The 18,004-nt window shown below is 35.9% G+C and overlaps 1 protein-coding gene across 1 annotated transcript in view; it reads right to left on the bottom strand.

The window, feature by feature from the left end:
• LOC139549429 (calsyntenin-2-like) overlaps positions 1 to 18,004 on the bottom strand; it is a 668,250-nt gene that overhangs the window by 207,753 nt on the left and 442,493 nt on the right. The window lies entirely within an intron of this gene.

An 18,004-nucleotide genomic window follows, 5' to 3' on the forward strand; every position in this document is an offset into this window, starting at 1 on the left:
TCTCATATGTTACACTGTAATACACTGACTCATAGATGTTACACTGTAATACACTGCCTCACAGATGTTACACTGTAATACACTGACTCATAGATGTCACAATGTAATACACTGACTCATAGATGTTACACTGTAATACACTGCCTCACAGATGTTACACTGTAATACACTGACTCATAGATGTTACATTGTAATACACTGTCTCACAGATGTTACACTGTAATACACTGACTCATAGATGTTACACTGTAATACACTACCTCTCATATGTTACACTGTAATACACTGACTCATATATGTTACATTGTAATACACTGACTCATAGATGTTACACTGTAATACACTGACTCATAGATGTTTCACTGTAATACAATGACTCATAGATTTTACACTGTAATACACTGACTCATAGATGTTACACTGTAATACACGGACTCATAGATGTCACAATGTAATACACTGACTCATAGATGTTACTCTAAAATACACTACCTCTTACATTTTACACTGTAATACACTGACTCATAGATTTTCCACTGTAATACACTGACTCACAGATGTTACAATGTAATACACTGACTCATAGATGTTACACTGTAATACACTGACTCATAGATGTTACACTGTAATACACTGCCTCACAGATGTTACACTGTAATACACTGACTCATAGATGTCACAATGTAATACAATGACTCATAGATGTTACACTGTAATACACTACCTCTCATATTTTACACTGTAATACACTGACTCATAGATGTTACACTGTAATACACTGACTCATAGATGTTACACTGTAATACACTGACTCATAGATGTCACAATGTAATACACCGACTCATAGATGTTACACTGTAATACACTACCTCTCATATGTTACACTGTAATACACTGACTCATAGATGTTACACTGTAATACACTACCTCTCATATGTTACACTGTAATACACTGACTCATAGATGTTACACTGTAATACACTGCCTCACAGATGTTACACTGTAATACACTGACTCATAGATGTCACAATGTAATACACTGACTCATAGATGTTACACTGTAATACACTGCCTCACAGATGTTACACTGTAATACACTGACTCATAGATGTTACATTGTAATACACTGACTCATAGATGTTACACTGTAATACACTACCTCTCATATTTTACACTGTAATACACTGACTCATAGATGTTACACTGTAATACACTGACTCATAGATGTTAAACTGTAATACACTGCCTCACAGATGTTACACTGTAATACACTGACTCATAGATGTTACACTGTAATACACTGACTCATAGATGTCAAAATGTAATACAATGACTCATAGATGTTACACTGTAGTACACTGCCTCACAGATGTTACACTGTAATACACTGACTGATAGATTTTACACTGTAATATACTGACTCATAGATGTTACACTGTAATACACTGACTCATAGATGTCACAATGTAATACAATGACTCATAGATGTTACACTGTAATACACTACCTCTCATATTTTACACTGTAATACACTGACTCATAGATGTTACACTGTAATACACTGACTCATAGATGTTACACTGTAATACACTGCCTCACAGATGTTACACTGTAATACACTGACTCATAGATGTCACAATGTAATACACTGACTCATAGATGTTACACTGTAATACACTGCCTCACAGATGTTACACTGTAATACACTGACTCATAGATGTTACATTGTAATACACTGTCTCACAGATGTTACACTGTAATACACTGACTCATAGATGTTACACTGTAATACACTACCTCTCATATGTTACACTGTAATACACTGACTCATATATGTTACATTGTAATACACTGACTCATAGATGTTACACTGTAATACACTGACTCATAGATGTTTCACTGTAATACAATGACTCATAGATTTTACACTGTAATACACTGACTCATAGATGTTACACTGTAATACACGGACTCATAGATGTCACAATGTAATACACTGACTCATAGATGTTACTCTAAAATACACTACCTCTTACATTTTACACTGTAATACACTGACTCATAGATTTTCCACTGTAATACACTGACTCACAGATGTTACAATGTAATACACTGACTCATAGATGTTACACTGTAATACACTGACTCATAGATGTTACACTGTAATACACTGCCTCTCATATTTTACACTGTAATACACTGACTCATAGATGTTACACTGTAATACACTGACTCATAGATGTTACACTGTAATACACTGACTCATAGATGTCACAATGTAATACACCGACTCATAGATGTTACACTGTAATACACTACCTCTCATATGTTACACTGTAATACACTGACTCATAGATGTTACACTGTAATACACTACCTCTCATATGTTACACTGTAATACACTGACTCATAGATGTTACACTGTAATACACTGCCTCACAGATGTTACAATGTAATACACTGACTCATAGATGTCACAATGTAATACACTGACTCATAGATGTTACACTGTAATACACTGCCTCACAGATGTTACACTGTAATACACTGACTCATAGATGTTACATTGTAATACACTGACTCATAGATGTCACAATGTAATACACTGTCTCACAGATGTTACACTGTAATACACTGACTCATAGATGTTACACTGTAATACACTACCTCTCATATGTTACACTGTAATACACTGACTCATATATGTTACATTGTAATACACTGACTCATAGATGTCACAATGTAATACACTGTCTCACAGATGTTACACTGTAATACACTGACTCATAGATGTTACACTGTAATACACTACCTCTCATATGTTACACTGTAATACACTGACTCATATATGTTACATTGTAATACACTGACTCATAGATGTTACACTGTAATACACTGACTCATAGATGTTTCACTGTAATACAATGACTCATAGATTTTACACTGTAATACACTGACTCATAGATGTTACACTGTAATACACTGACTCATAGATGTCACAATGTAATACACTGACTCATAGATGTTACTCTAAAATACACTACCTCTTACATTTTACACTGTAATACACTGACTCATAGATTTTCCACTGTAATACACTGACTCATAGATGTTACAATGTAATACACTGACTCATAGATGTTACACTGTAATACACTGACTCATAGATGTTACACTGTAATACACTGCCTCACAGATGTTACACTGTAATACACTGACTCATAGATGTCACAATGTAATACACTGACTCATAGATGTTACACTGTAATACACGGCCTCACAGATGTTACACTGTAATACACTGACTCATAGATGTTACATTGTAATACACTGACTCATAGATGTCACAATGTAATACACTGTCTCACAGATGTTACACTGTAATACACTGACTCATAGATGTTACACTGTAATACACTGACGCATAGATGTTACATTGTAATACACTGACTCATAGATGTTACACTGTAATACACTACCTCTCATATTTTACACTGTAATACACTGACTCATAGATGTTACACTGTAATACACTGACTCATAGATGTTAAACTGTAATACACTGCCTCACAGATGTTACACTGTAATACACTGACTCATAGATGTTACACTGTAATACACTGACTCATAGATGTCAAAATGTAATACAATGACTCATAGATGTTACACTGTAGTACACTGCCTCACAGATGTTACACTGTAATACACTGACTGATAGATTTTACACTGTAATATACTGACTCATAGATGTTACACTGTAATACACTGACTCATAGATGTCACAATGTAATACAATGACTCATAGATGTTACACTGTAATACACTACCTCTCATATTTTACATTGTAATACACTGACTCATAGATGTTACACTGTAATACACTGACTCATAGATGTTACACTGTAATACACTGACTCATAGATGTCACAATGTAATACACCGACTCATAGATGTTACACTGTAATACACTACCTCTCATATGTTACACTGTAATACACTGACTCATAGATGTTACACTGTAATACACTACCTCTCATATGTTACACTGTAATACACTGACTCATAGATGTTACACTGTAATACACTGCCTCACAGATGTTACACTGTAATACACTGACTCATAGATGTCACAATGTAATACACTGACTCATAGATGTTACACTGTAATACACTGCCTCACAGATGTTACACTGTAATACACTGACTCATAGATGTTACATTGTAATACACTGTCTCACAGATGTTACACTGTAATACACTGACTCATAGATGTTACATTGTAATACACTGTCTCACAGATGTTACACTGTAGTACACTGCCTCACAGATGTTACACTGTAATACACTGACTGATAGATTTTACACTGTAATATACTGACTCATAGATGTTACACTGTAATACACTGACTCATAGATGTCACAATGTAATACAATGACTCATAGATGTTACACTGTAATACACTACCTCTCATATTTTACATTGTAATACACTGACTCATAGATGTTACACTGTAATACACTGACTCATAGATGTTACACTGTAATACACTGACTCATAGATGTCACAATGTAATACACCGACTCATAGATGTTACACTGTAATACACTACCTCTCATATGTTACACTGTAATACACTGACTCATAGATGTTACACTGTAATACACTACCTCTCATATGTTACACTGTAATACACTGACTCATAGATGTTACACTGTAATACACTGCCTCACAGATGTTACACTGTAATACACTGACTCATAGATGTCACAATGTAATACACTGACTCTAAGATGTTACACTGTAATACACTGCCTCACAGATGTTACACTGTAATACACTGACTCATAGATGTTACATTGTAATACACTGTCTCACAGATGTTACACTGTAATACACTGACTCATAGATGTTACACTGTAATACACTACCTCTCATATGTTACACTGTAATACACTGACTCATATATGTTACATTGTAATACACTGACTCATAGATGTTACACTGTAATACACTGACTCATAGATGTTTCACTGTAATACAATGACTCATAGATTTTACACTGTAATACACTGACTCATAGATGTTAAACTGTAATACACGGACTCATAGATGTCACAATGTAATACACTGACTCATAGATGTTACTCTAAAATACACTACCTCTTACATTTTACACTGTAATACATGACTCATAGATTTTCCACTGTAATACACTGACTCACAGATGTTACAATGTAATACACTGACTCATAGATGTTACACTGTAATACACTGACTCATAGATGTTACACTGTAATACACTGACTCACAGATGTTACACTGTAATACACTGACTCATAGATGTCACAATGTAATACAATGACTCATAGATGTTACACTGTAATACACTACCTCTCATATTTTACACTGTAATACACTGACTCATAGATGTTACACTGTAATACACTGACTCATAGATGTTACACTGTAATACACTGACTCATAGATGTCACAATGTAATACACCGACTCATAGATGTTACACTGTAATACACTACCTCTCATATGTTACACTGTAATACACTGACTCATAGATGTTACACTGTAATACACTACCTCTCATATGTTACACTGTAATACACTGACTCATAGATGTTACACTGTAATACACTGCCTCACAGATGTTACACTGTAATACACTGACTCATAGATGTCACAATGTAATACACTGACTCATAGATGTTACACTGTAATACACTGCCTCACAGATGTTACACTGTAATACACTGACTCATAGATGTTACATTGTAATACACTGACTCATAGATGTCACAATGTAATACACTGTCTCACAGATGTTACACTGTAATACACTGACTCATAGATGTTACACTGTAATACACTACCTCTCATATGTTACACTGTAATACACTGACTCATATATGTTACATTGTAATACACTGACTCATAGATGTTACACTGTAATACACTGACTCATAGATGTTTCACTGTAATACAATGACTCATAGATTTTACACTGTAATACACTGACTCATAGATGTTACACTGTAATACACGGACTCATAGATGTCACAATGTAATACACTGACTCATAGATGTTACTCTAAAATACACTACCTCTTACATTTTACACTGTAATACACTGACTCATAGATTTTCCACTGTAATACACTGACTCACAGATGTTACAATGTAATACACTGACTCATAGATGTTACACTGTAATACACTGACTCATAGATGTTACACTGTAATACACTGCCTCACAGATGTTACACTGTAATACACTGACTCATAGATGTCACAATGTAATACACTGACTCATAGATGTTACACTGTAATACACTGACTCATATATGTTACATTGTAATACACTGACTCATATATGTTACATTGTAATACACTGACTCATAGATGTTATACTGTAATACACTGACTCATAAATGTCACACTGTAATACACTGACTCATAGATGTTACACTGTAATACACTGACTCATAGATGTTACACTGTAATACACTACCTATCATATGTTACACTGTAATACACTGACTCATAGATGTTACACTGTAATACACTGACTCATAGATGTTACACTGTAATAGACTACCTCTCATATGTTACACTGTAATACACTGACTCATAGATGTTACACTGTAATACACTGCCTCACAGATGTTACACTGTAATACACTGACTCATAGATGTCACAATGTAATACACTGACTCATAGATGTTACACTGTAATACACTGCCTCACAGATGTTACACTGTAATACACTGCCTCACAGATGTTACACTGTAATACACTGACTCATAGATGTTACATTGTAATACACTGACTCATAGATGTCACAATGTAATACACTGTCTCACAGATGTTACACTGTAATACACTGACTCATAGATGTTACACTGTAATACACTGACTCATAGATGTTACTCTAAAATACACTACCTCTTACATTTTACACTGTAATACACTGACTCATAGATTTTCCACTGTAATACACTGACTCATAGATTTTCCACTGTAATACACTGACTCATAGATGTTACAATGTAATACACTGACTCATAGATGTTACACTGTAATACACTGCCTCACAGATGTTACACTGTAATACACTGACTCATAGATGTCACATTGTAATACACTGACTCATAGATGTCACAATGTAATACACGGCCTCACAGATGTTACGCTGTAATACACTGACTCATAGATGTTACATTGTAATACACTGACTCATAGATGTCACAATGTAATACACTGTCTCACAGATGTTACACTGTAATACACTGACTCATAGATGTTACACTGTAATACACTGACTCCATAGATGTTACACTGTAATACACTACCTCTCATATTTTACACTGTAATACACTGACTCATAGATGTTACACTGTAATACACTGACTCATAGATGTTAAACTGTAATACACTGCCTCACAGATGTTACACTGTAATACACTGACTCATAGATGTTACACTGTAATACACTGACTCATAGATGTCAAAATGTAATACAATGACTCATAGATGTTACAATGTAGTACACTGCCTCACAGATGTTACACTGTAATACACTGACTGATAGATTTTACACTGTAATATACTGACTCATAGATGTTACACTGTAATACACTGACTCATAGATGTCACAATGTAATACAATGACTCATAGATGTTACACTGTAATACACTACCTCTCATATTTTACACTGTAATACACTGACTCATAGATGTTACACTGTAATACACTGACTCATAGATGTTACACTGTAATACACTGACTCATAGATGTCACAATGTAATACACTGACTCATAGATGTTACTCTAAAATACACTACCTCTTACATTTTACACTGTAATACACTGACTCATAGATTTTCCACTGTAATACACTGACTCATAGATGTTACAATGTAATACACTGACTCATAGATGTTACACTGTAATACACTGACTCATAGATGTTACACTGTAATACACTGCCTCACAGATGTTACACTGTAATACACTGACTCATAGATGTCACAATGTAATACACTGACTCATAGATGTTACACTGTAATACACGGCCTCACAGATGTTACGCTGTAATACACTGACTCATAGATGTTACATTGTAATACACTGACTCATAAATGTCACAATGTAATACACTGTCTCACAGATGTTACACTGTAATACACTGACTCATAGATGTTACACTGTAATACACTGACTCCATAGATGTTACATTGTAATACACTGACTCATAGATGTTACACTGTAATACACTACCTCTCATATTTTACACTGTAATACACTGACTCATAGATGTTACACTGTAATACACTGACTCATAGATGTTACACTGTAATACACTGACTCATAGATGTCAAAATGTAATACAATGACTCATAGATGTTACAATGTAGTACACTGCCTCACAGATGTTACACTGTAATACACTGACTGATAGATTTTACACTGTAATATACTGACTCATAGATGTTACACTGTAATACACTGACTCATAGATGTCACCATGTAATACAATGACTCATAGATGTTACACTGTAATACACTACCTCTCATATTTTACACTGTAATACACTGACTCATAGATGTTACACTGTAATACACTGACTCATAGATGTTACACTGTAATACACTGACTCATAGATGTCACAATGTAATACACCGACTCATAGATGTTACACTGTAATACACTACCTCTCATATGTTACACTGTAATACACTGACTCATAGATGTTACACTGTAATACACTGACTCATAGATGTTACACTGTAATACACTACCTCTCATATGTTACACTGTAATACACTGACTCATAGATGTTACACTGTAATACACTGCCTCACAGATGTTACACTGTAATACACTGACTCATAGATGTCACAATGTAATACACTGACTCATAGATGTTACACTGTAATACACTGCCTCACAGATGTTACACTGTAATACACTGACTCATAGATGTTACATTGTAATACACTGTCTCACAGATGTTACACTGTAATACACTGACTCATAGATGTTACACTGTAATACACTACCTCTCATATGTTACACTGTAATACACTGACTCATATATGTTACATTGTAATACACTGACTCATAGATGTTACACTGTAATACACTGACTCATAGATGTTTCACTGTAATACAATGACTCATAGATTTTACACTGTAATACACTGACTCATAGATGTTACACTGTAATACACTGCCTCACAGATGTTACACTGTAATACACTGACTCATAGATGTTACACTGTAATACACTGCCTCACAGATGTTACACTGTAATACACTGACTCATAGATGTCACAATGTAATACACTGACTCATAGATGTTACATTGTAATACACTGTCTCACAGATGTTACACTGTAATACACTGACTCATAGATGTTACACTGTAATACACTACCTCTCATATGTTACACTGTAATACACTGACTCATATATGTTACATTGTAATACACTGACTCATAGATGTTACACTGTAATACACTGACTCATAGATGTTTCACTGTAATACAATGACTCATAGATTTTACACTGTAATACACTGCCTCACAGATGTTACACTGTAATACACTGACTCATAGATGTTACATTGTAATACACTGTCTCACAGATGTTACACTGTAATACACTGACTCATAGATGTTACACTGTAATACACTACCTCTCATATGTTACACTGTAATACACTGACTCATATATGTTACATTGTAATACACTGACTCATAGATGTTACACTGTAATACACTGACTCATAGATGTTTCACTGTAATACAATGACTCATAGATTTTACACTGTAATACACTGACTCATAGATGTTACACTGTAATACACAGACTCATAGATGTCACAATGTAATACACTGACTCATAGATGTTACTCTAAAATACACTACCTCTTACATTTTACACTGTAATACACTGACTCATAGATTTTCCACTGTAATACACTGACTCACAGATGTTACAATGTAATACACTGACTCATAGATGTTACACTGTAAAACACTGACTCATAGATGTTACACTGTAATACACTGCCTCACAGATGTTACACTGTAATACACTGACTCATAGATGTCACAATGTAATACAATGACTCATAGATGTTACACTGTAATACACTACCTCTCATATTTTACACTGTAATACACTGACTCATAGATGTTACACTGTAATACACTGACTCATAGATGTTACACTGTAATACACTGACTCATAGATGTCACAATGTAATACACCGACTCATAGATGTTACACTGTAATACACTACCTCTCATATGTTACACTGTAATACACTGACTCATAGATGTTACACTGTAATACACTACCTCTCATATGTTACACTGTAATACACTGACTCATAGATGTTACACTGTAATACACTGCCTCACAGATGTTACACTGTAATACACTGACTCATAGATGTCACAATGTAATACACTGACTCATAGATGTTACACTGTAATACACTGCCTCACAGATGTTACACTGTAATACACTGACTCATAGATGTTACATTGTAATACACTGACTCATAGATGTCACAATGTAATACACTGTCTCACAGATGTTACACTGTAATACACTGACTCATAGATGTTACACTGTAATACACTACCTCTCATATGTTACACTGTAATACACTGACTCATATATGTTACATTGTAATACACTGACTCATAGATGTTACACTGTAATACACTGACTCATAGATGTTTCACTGTAATACAATGACTCATAGATTTTACACTGTAATACACTGACTCATAGATGTTACACTGTAATACACGGACTCATAGATGTCACAATGTAATACACTGACTCATAGATGTTACTCTAAAATACACTACCTCTTACATTTTACACTGTAATACACTGACTCACAGATGTTACAATGTAATACACTGACTCATAGATGTTACACTGTAATACACTGACTCATAGATGTTACACTGTAATACACTGCCTCACAGATGTTACACTGTAATACACTGACTCACAGATGTTACACTGTAATACCCTGACTCATAGATGTTACACTGTAATACATGGCCTCACAGATGTTACACTGTAATACACTGACTCATAGATGTTACATTGTAATACACTGACTCATAGATGTCACAATGTAATACACTGTCTCACAGATGTTACACTGTAATACACTGACTCATAGATGTTACACTGTAATACACTGACACATAGATGTTACATTGTAATACACTGACTCATAGATGTTACACTGTAATACACTGACTCATATATGTTACATTGTAATACACTGACTCATAGATGTTACACTGTAATACACTGACTCATAGATGTTACACTGTAATACACTGACTCATAGATGTTACACTGTAATACACTGACTCATAGATGTTACACTGTAATACACTGACTCATATATGTTACATTGTAATACACTGACTCATAGATGTTACACTGTAATACACTGACTCATAGATGTTACACTGTAATACACTGACTCATATATGTTACATTGTAATACACTGACTCATATATGTTACATTGTAATACACTGACTCATAGATGTTACACTGTAATACACTGATTCATAGATGTTACACTGTAATACACTGACTCATAGATGTTACACTGTAATACACTGACTCATAGATGTTACACTGTAATACACTGACTCATAGATGTTACACTGTAATACACTGACTCATAGATGTTACACGGTAATACACTGACTCATAGATGTTACACTGTAATACACTGACTCATAGATGTTACACTGTAATACACTGACTCATAGATGTTACACTGTAATACACTGACTCATAGATTTCACAATGTAATACACTGACTCATAGATGTTACACTGTAATACACTGACTCATAGATTTCACAAATATTTTTTTATTTTTTTTATTTCACCTTTATTTAACCAGGTAGGCTAGTTGAGAACAAGTTCTCATTTGCAACTGCGACCTGGCCAAGATAAAGCATAGCAGTGTGAACAGACAACACAGAGTTACACATGGAGTAAACAATAAACAAGTCAATAACATGGTAGAAAAAAAAGAGAATCTATATACAATGTGTGCAAAAGGCATGAGGTAGGCAATAAATCGAATAATTACAATTTAGCAGATTAACACTGGAGTGATAAATCATCAGATGATCATGTGCAAGAAGAGATACTGGTGTGCAAAAGAGCAGAAAAGTAAATAAATAAAAGCAGTATGGGGGTGAGGTAGGTAAATTGGGTGGGTAGTTTACAGATGGACTATGTACAGCTGCAGCGATCGGTTAGCTGCTCGGATAGCAGATTTTTAAAGTTGTTGAGGGAGATAAAAGTCTCCAACTTCAGAGATTTTTGCAATTCGTTCCAGTCGCAGGCAGCAGAGAACTGGAAGGAAAGGCGTCCAAATGAGGTTTTGGCTTTAGGGATGATCAGTGAGATACACCTGCTGGAGCGCGTGTTGCGGGTGGGTGTAGCCATCGTGACCAGTGAACTGAGATAAGGCGGCACTTTACCTAGCATAGCCTTGTAGATGACCTGGAGCCAGTGGGTCTGACGACGAACATGTAGCGAGGGCCAGCCGACTAGGGCATACAGGTCGCAGTGGTGGGTCGTATAAGGTGCTTTAGTAACAAAACGAATGGCACTGTGATAAACTGCATCCAGTTTGCTGAGTAGAGTATTGGAAGCTATTTTGTAGATGACATCGCCGAAGTCGAGGATCGGTAGGATAGTCAGTTTTACTAGGGTAAGTTTGGCGGCGTGAGTGAAGGAGGCTTTGTTGCGGAATAGAAAGCCGATTCTTGCTTTGATTTTGGATTGGAGATGTTTGATATGAGTCTGGAAGGAGAGTTTGCAGTCTAGCCAGACACCTAGGTACTTATAGATGTCCACATATTCTAGGTCGGAACCGTCCAGGGTGGTGATGCTAGTCGGGCGTGCGGGTGCAGGCAGCGAACGGTTGAAAAGCATGCATTTGGTTTTACTAGCGTTTAAGAGCAGTTGGAGGCCACGGAAGGAGTGTTGTATGGCATTGAAGCTCGTTTGGAGGTTAGATAGCACAGTGTCCAAGGAAGGGCCGGAAGTATATAGAATGGTGTCGTCTGCGTAGAGGTGGATCAGGGAATCGCCCGCAGCAAGAGCAACATCATTGATGTATACAGAGAAAAGAGTCGGCCCGAGAATTGAACCCTGTGGAACCCCCATAGAGACTGCCAGAGGACCGGACAACATGCCCTCCGATTTGACACACTGAACTCTGTCTGCAAAGTAGTTGGTGAACCAGGCAAGGCAGTCATTAGAAAAACCAAGGCTACTGAGTCTGCCGATAAGAATATGGTGATTGACAGAGTCGAAAGCCTTGGCCAGGTCGATGAAGACGGCTGCACAGTAATGTCTTTTATCGATGGCGGTTATGATATCGTTTAGTACCTTGAGCGTGGCTGAGGTGCACCCATGACCGGCTCGGAAACCGGATTGCACAGCGGAGAAGGTACGGTGGGATTCGAGATGGTCAGTGATCTGTTTGTTGACTTGGCTTTCGAAGACCTTAGATAGGCAGGGCAGGATGGATATAGGTCTGTAACAGTTTGGGTCCAGGGTGTCTCCCCCTTTGAAGAGGGGGATGACCGCGGCAGCTTTCCAATCCTTGGGGATCTCAGATGATACGAAGGAGAGGTTGAACAGGCTGGTGATAGGGGGTGCGACAATGGCGGCGGACAGTTTCAGAAATAGGGGGTCCAGATTGTCAAGCCCAGCTGATTTGTATGGGTCCAGGTTTTCCAGCTCTTTCAGAACATCTGCTATCTGGATTTGGGTAAAGGAGAAGCTGGGGAGGCTTGGGCGAGTAGCAGCAGGGGGGGCGGGGCTGTTGGCCAAGGTTGGAGTCGCCAGGAGGAAGGCATGGCCAGCCATTGAGAAATGCTTGTTGAAGTCTTCGATTATCACGGATTTATCGGTGGTGACATACACTGACTCATAGATGTTACACTGTAATACACTGACTCATAGATGTTACACTGTAATACACTGACTCATAGATGTTACACTGCAATACACTGACTCATAGATGTTACACTGTAACTGACTCATAGATGTTACACTGTAATACACTGACTCATATATGTTACACTGTAATAAACTGACTCACAGATGTTACACTGTAATACACTGACTCATAGATGGTACACTGTAATACACTGACTCATAGATGTTACACCGTAATACACTGACTCATAGATGTTAAACTGTAATACACTGCCTCACAGATGTTACACTGTAATACACTGACTCATAGATGTTACACTGTAATACACTGACTCATAGATGTCAAAATGTAATACAATGACTCATAGATGTTACACTGTAATACACTGCCTCACATATGTTACACTGTAATACACTGACTCACAGATGTTACACTGTAATACACTGACTCATAGATGTTAAACTGTAGTACACTGCCTCACAGATGTTACACTGTAATACACTGACTGATAGATTTTACACTGTAATATACTGACTCATAGATGTTACACTGTAATACACTGACTCATAGATGTCACAATGTAATACAATGACTCATAGATGTTACACTGTAATACACTACCTCTCATATTTTACACTGTAATACACTGACTCATAGATGTTACACTGTAATACACTGACTCATAGATGTTACACTGTAATACACTGACTCATAGATGTCACAATGTAATACACTGACTCATAGATGTTACACTGTAATACACTACCTCTCATATGTTACACTGTAATACACTGACTCATAGATGTTACACTGTAATACACTACCTCTCATATGTTACACTGTAATACACTGACTCATAGATGTTACACTGTAATACACTGCCTCACAGATGTTACACTGTAATACACTGACTGATAGATTTTACACTGTAATATACTGACTCATAGATGTTACACTGTAATACACTGACTCATAGATGTCACAATGTAATACAATGACTCATAGATGTTACACTGTAATACACTACCTCTCATATTTTACACTGCAATACACTGACTCATAGATGTTACACTGTAATACACTGACTCATAGATGTTACACTGTAATACACTGACTCATAGATGTCACAATGTAATACACTGACTCATAGATGTTACACTGTAATACACTACCTCTCATATGTTACACTGTAATACACTGACTCATAGATGTTACACTGTAATACACTACCTCTCATATGTTACACTGTAATACACTGACTCATAGATGTTACACTGTAATACACTGCCTCACAGATGTTACACTGTAATACACTGACTCATAGATGTCACAATGTAATACACTGACTCATAGATGTTACACTGTAATACACTGCCTCACAGATGTTACACTGTAATACACTGACTCATAGATGTTACATTGTAATACACTGACTCATAGATGTCACAATGTAATACACTGTCTCACAGATGTTACACTGTAATACACATACTCATAGATGTTACACTGTAATACACTGACTCATAGATGTCACAATGTAATACACTGACTCATAGATGTTACTCTGTAATACACTACCTCTCACATTTTACACTGTAATACACTGACTCATATATGTTACATTGTAATACACTGACTCATAGATGTTACACTGTAATACACTGACTCATAGATGTTTCACTGTAATACAATGACTCATAGATTTTACACTGTAATACACTGACTCATAGATGTTACACTGTAATACACGGACTCATAGATGTCACAATGTAATACACTGACTCATAGATGTTACTCTAAAATGCACTACCTCTTACATTTTACACTGTAATACACTGACTCATAGATTTTCCACTGTAATACACTGACTCATAGATGTTACAATGTAATACACTGACTCATAGATGTTACACTGTAATACACTGACTCATATATGTTACATTGTAATACACTGACTCATAGATGTTACACTGTAATACACTGACTCATAGATGTTACACTGTAATACACTGACTCATATATGTTACATTGTAATACACTGACTCATAGATGTTACACTGTAATACACTGACTCATAGATGTTACACTGTAATACACTGACTCATATATGTTACATTGTAATACACTGACTCATAGATGTTACACTGTAATACACTGACTCATAGATGTTACACTGTAATACACTGACTCATAGATGTTACACTGTAATACACTGACTCATAGATGTTACACTGGAATACACTGACTCATAGATGTTACACTGTAACGGACTCATAGATGTTACACTGTAATACATTGACTCATAGATGGTACACTGTAATACACTGACTCACAGATGTTACACTGTAATACACTGACTCATAGATGTTACACTGTAATACACTGACTCATAGATGTTACACTGTAATACACTGACTCATAGATGTTAAACTGTAATACACTGCCTCACAGATGTTACACTGTAATACACTGACTCATAGATGTTACACTGTAATACACTGACTCATAGATGTTACACTGTAATACACTGACTCATAGATGTCAAAATGTAATACAATGACTCATAGATGTTACACTGTAATACACTGCCTCACATATGTTACACTGTAATACACTGACTCACATATGTTACACTGTAATACACTGACTCATAGATGTTAAAGTGTAGTACACTGCCTCACAGATGTTACACTGTAATACACTGACTGATAGATTTTACACTGTAATATACTGACTCATAGATGTTACACTGTAATACACTGACTCATAGATGTCACAATGTAATACACTGACTCATAGATGTTAAACTGTAGTACACTGCCTCACAGATGTTACACTGTAATACACTGACTCATATATGTTACATTGTAATACACTGACTCATATATGTTACATTGTAATACACTGACTCATAGATGTTACACTGTAATACACTGACTCATAGATGTTTCACTGTAATACACTGACTCATAGATTTTACACTGTAATACACAGACTCATAGATGTTACACTGTAATACACTGACTCATAGATGTCACAATGTAATACACTGACTCATAGATGTTACTCTAAAATACACTACCTCTTACATTTTACACTGTAATACACTGACTCATAGATGTTACACTGTAATACACTGACTCATAGATGTTACAATGTAATACACTGACTCATAGATGTCACAATGTAATACACTGACTCATAGATGTTACACTGTAATACACGGCCTCACAGATGTTACACTGTAATACACTGACTCATAGATGTTACATTGTAATACACTGACTCATAGATGTCACAATGTAATACACTGTCTCACAGATGTTACACTGTAATACACTGACTCATAGATGTTACACTGTAATACACTGACTCATAGATGTTACACTGTAATACACTGACTCATATATGTTACATTGTAATACACTGACTCATATATGTTACATTGTAATACACTGACTCATAGATGTTACACTGTAATACACTGACTCATAGATGTTACACTGTAATACACTGACTCATAGATGTTACACTGTAATACACTGACTCATAGATGTTACACTGTAATACACTGACACATATATGTTACATTGTAATACACTGACTCATAGATGTTACACTGTAATACACTGACTCATAGATGTTACACTGTAATACACTGACTCATATATGTTACATTGTAATACACTGACTCATAGATGCTAAACTGTAATACACTGACTCATAGATGTTACACTGTAATACACTGACTCATAGATGTTACACTGTAATACACTGACTCATAGATGTTACACTGTAATACACTGACTCATAGATGTTACACTGTAATACACTACCTCTCATATGTTACACTGTAATACACGGACTCATAGATGTTACACTGTAATACACTGCCTCACAGATGTTACACTGTAATACACTGACTCATAGATGTCACAATGTAATACACTGACTCATAGATGTTACAC

The sequence above is a fragment of the Salvelinus alpinus genome, chromosome 22, assembly GCF_045679555.1.
Source record: "Salvelinus alpinus chromosome 22, SLU_Salpinus.1, whole genome shotgun sequence".
Classification (NCBI taxonomy): domain Eukaryota; kingdom Metazoa; phylum Chordata; class Actinopteri; order Salmoniformes; family Salmonidae; genus Salvelinus; species Salvelinus alpinus.